The following is a 4,454-nucleotide window of genomic DNA, read 5'->3' as shown; positions in this document are numbered from 1 at the left end:
CAGTTTCGTAGTAACTGTCAGGTTTTAAACTATTCAATGACATTCATTTTTTATTACTTACCAGCAATATTTTAAAAGAGGTTTTATACTTTTAGAAATTGAGAATTACACGACTTATTAATTGAAATTGATTCACAATACTAACCATTAAATAAATCAAAGTCAATATGATCACAACAACAGTTAACAGTTTCCCAAATGAGCAGGTACAAATTGGAAGTATTCTAAATTGGACAATAGCGTCACCCGCGCGTAACCAGATGTTTAAGTTAAGACAAAAGTGATTTTTATTAGCATCATCTGTTTGGGTTTAACCAAAACTTAGAGCAAGCTTTGTAGATGAAAGACACTTTTGGCAAAAAAATTATACGCGATATTTAAGATTACTGAAATTAAAACGGAGTTTGATGATTATTGGTCTTCCAAGTTCCAAAACTTTAGGTTAACTTGTGAGGCATTCTTATTTTCGGTCTTCTCAGACCTATTCTTCATATCTGAAGAACGTCTACAGAAAGGTTCCTGCAACTCTATAAGTTATATCTCTCTACTTTGTTCGTTCTGAAGCTTCTCTTAGCGCAACTGTTATGGGGAGACCTGTGAAAATCGTGACTTGGTCATATCATGTGGTTGGCGATCTGCCTTGGCCTTTTGTCTTCCACCTTACCGACGAGAACCAGCTTGTTATTTGCACATATGACCAAATATCCATTATTTATGGTAGTATAACTTTAAAACAAATAGCTATTTTAGCTATGGTACAAAGACATACATACATTTAATAAGCTTAATAATAAATATAAAAATAACAAGATTCATGTTAAAGTAAATATTTACTTAAGTTAAAGTAATTATAGTTTTATCAAATTTCTAACGTAAACGGGACATGGCTACAGAGTAGGTAAGAATAGTATTTCCTTTTTCGCGCAGTGTTTGATCACAGATTATAAATAGAAATCAATTTATAGAGGCAGCGTCCTGTGCCTGTCAAAGGCAAGATCGTGATGTTTTTCTTCACCGTTCGAGCGAATTTTAAATGCGCGCATAGACAGAAATTTCACTACTGCACAGCCTAAGACTAAGACCTTAGATTAGACCTAAGACTTCAGAGATGAGAGTCGCACACTGAAGCCACTAGGTCAACACTGCTCTGCTTAACAATATAATAATAATAATTACAATTGTCTATGACACAAAGTACCTACACTTAAGTGATGTTAAAATCACGTTCTATACACGTCATCATCTATTAGAAAGCGTCTATTCATCGTATAACCCTGTCAAATGAAGAGAATACTAGAAAAGAAGCAACGGCATGGAATTAGGAACTTTTCATTTCGTTTGGGTTATTATGTTGAACGCGGCTCATTGCTTTCAATTAAATAGGGACCAACGCATCAATTGACTTTATTAAACGTTGTTGTGAAATAAAAATTGTTTATAATGAAAGAATTTAGAAAAAGGCCATCAAAAGCCGGCAACGTATCCATTGACTGTATGGTTCTCCATGAGCTGCATTATTTGCCATTTAATTGTTTTATACTCTATATTTTGTGTTTGTGTGTAATGTGTTTTTCATTTCTGTATATAAATGATGTAATTTTTTCGTTTTTATATTTGTATATGTTTAAATTATTGTATAAATTAGAGTGCTTATATTTTTTAGCACTTAAACCGAAAAGTCGACTTTGTATTTTGTGGGAGAAAATAATGTTTTAATTTATTTAATTTATTTATTTATTTAATTAATTTTAATTTTTCTGTGTAAGATTGTGATCGTGTTGATATTTTTACATGACTATAAATGGTATACAGTCTTTGCTGAATATATGTCAACAAATTTTCAAAACTGTTTCATTCCATTACTGGGTATTTAACATTCGCATCGGATAAAGGAAAAAATCTTTAGAAACCGGCTTTTAGAGACAAAACGCGGCGTGTGTCAATCACCTACTTGCCTATTAGATTGACGAATGATTAGGAACAAATATGGAAATAACGTCCATACCTAAAAAGGCACAGCACAGCTGATCTTTGTTTAATTGTTGTCTTCGATTTTAATATAAAACTCTGGTAATGATCTTTGTAAATATCGTTATTGTGTTGTTAAACCCTTCAGCGTAATATTATTTTTCGGATCAAGAAGGCTATTTTCATTCATTAAGCTTAATTAGTAATTGTAATTCATAATGAGAGAATTATAACTATGATAAACACGATAAAACTTCTGAGAACACGAAATAAACCGTTGTTCCTTCTCTCGTTTCTATCTAGAATGCTTACGCGCACATATTTTGATAATAATTTTAGTTCATTGGCATTTGTTGGTACATAGTTATTTCTAGCATATTATAGCTTATTTAATAGTTTTACCAACTTATGGCAGCACAATTTTTGCGTGTTTAAATTTTTATAGAAACTGTGTTAGCTTAGAGGTTTCAGGGTGCGACTCTCATCCATGTGGTTTGATCCCCGGCTGTGCACCAATGGACTTTCGTTCGATATGCGCATATAACATTCGCTCGTCGATGATGGAAAACATCGTGAGGAAGCCGGCATGTCTTAGACTCAAAAAGTTAACGGTGGGTAACCTACTTACCTATTAGATTGACAAATTATCATGAAACAGATACTGAAATCTGAGGACGAGACCTAAAAAGGATGAAACGCCAATTTAATTTTAAATTTAATGGAAAAGGTTTAGTGGATTTAACCAGGATAATGATTTAAATGTTAACATATTTATAAAAAATACTAATCCAAAACTGTGGTCAAAGCTCGTGAGAAAGTGATGTGTGAAGTGTGAAGTGATAAGCTAGATTGATACAAATTATAATGATACATTTAAGTAGGTCCAATAAATTTGGCGAGAAAAACAGAAAAGTGGAGCAAGAATGTAAAAAACTACTGCCCAAGATGCAGTAAACGCAAAAGAGGAAGACCAGTTTGAAGGTGGATGGACCAGATTAAGGAAACACAGAGTGGCACAGTGACAGGAAATATTTAAAAAGAATTAGATAGCTATATAAATGAAATGTGTTTGAAGTGAAACCTGATAATTAGTATTCATTGCAAATAAATTAACAATGAATACTTTATTTGACTACTAAAGCCTTTATTTGCCAAGAGATATGGTTTAGAAATACCTAACTACTTTGAATAAAAGTTCATCAAAATTCTTCTTTATTACTCACGAATTACTCTCAGTTCCTTGGTTGTTTGCTTTGTTAAATTAAATCTACATGATGACATATCAGTTATAACTGCTTTAACATGTTATATCTATATTTTAAGGAAAAATATATATGTAAATCATAAAGCTAAAATCTTACAGCTAATACATAAAAATAAAAAAATAAATCAATGGCGCTACAACATTTTTAGGTCTGGGCCTCAGATTTCTGTATCTGTTTCATGATCATTTGTTAATCGAATAGGCAAGTAGGTGATCAGTCTTCAGTGCCTGACACACGCCGTCGACTTTTTGGGTCTAAAGCAAGCCGGTTTCCTCACGATGTTTTCCTTCACCGTTCGAGCTAATGTTAAATGCGCACATATAAAGAAAATCCATTGGTGCACAGCCGGGGATCGAACCTACGACCTCAGGGATGAGAGTCGCATGTGAAGCCACTAGAAAACGAAAAAGAAAACTAAATTGCTACTGCTACCAATAACACACTTACTGCCTAGTGTTGGGACACATGGACACACAATGACACAACCATTTTGTCGTGCCTTTTTTATTATTATAAAACAAAGTGAAATTATTCCCGCTTCTTCAAATAATTCCTCATATCCTCCTTGGTAAAATTATATACAAATGATATAGTAACTCTTTTTTATAGCATCCATGGCTGAACTTACAAAGTAACATTCATTGACATACAAGTATAATATAGTTTATACTTTGGCTTGCTATAATTCTTAATACATACGTTAAAATCCGTAAGCTTTCAAATGAACAAGTTCTTACGTTGCATTTAAGCGATAGCTAAAACGTATTGTTTCATGGTAGGGGGGCCACGAAAATATTGCTCCAAGTAGTCCCTGTTGGTCATTGGGTGCACCCACATGTTTTGTAGTGAAACGCGTGATAACTATATCGATACTTTTATCATCCAGAAATGAAAAGATTTACAACACAACCACCAGGAACAAAAAATATAGAGATAGGTACATGGGTAAGTTTCTTAAATCACTAAATAATTGTTAAAAATATTCAATAATTATATTTTTTTAGGTCTGGGCCTCAGATTTCTGTATCTGTTTCATGATCAATCTAATAAGCAAGTAGGTGATCAGTGTCCTGTGCCTGAACCACATCGTAGACTTTTTGTGCCTAAAAGACGGTTCTCTCACGATTGCTTCACTGTTCGAGCGAATGTTCAGCATATGGACAGAAAGTCCATTGGTGCACAGCCGGGGTTCCAACGTCCTCATGGATGAGAGACTCACGC

Source organism: Pieris brassicae, chromosome 8 (assembly GCF_905147105.1).
Source record: "Pieris brassicae chromosome 8, ilPieBrab1.1, whole genome shotgun sequence".
In the NCBI taxonomy this organism is placed as follows: Eukaryota; Metazoa; Arthropoda; class Insecta; order Lepidoptera; family Pieridae; genus Pieris; species Pieris brassicae.
This window is presented reverse-complemented; position numbering follows the sequence as displayed.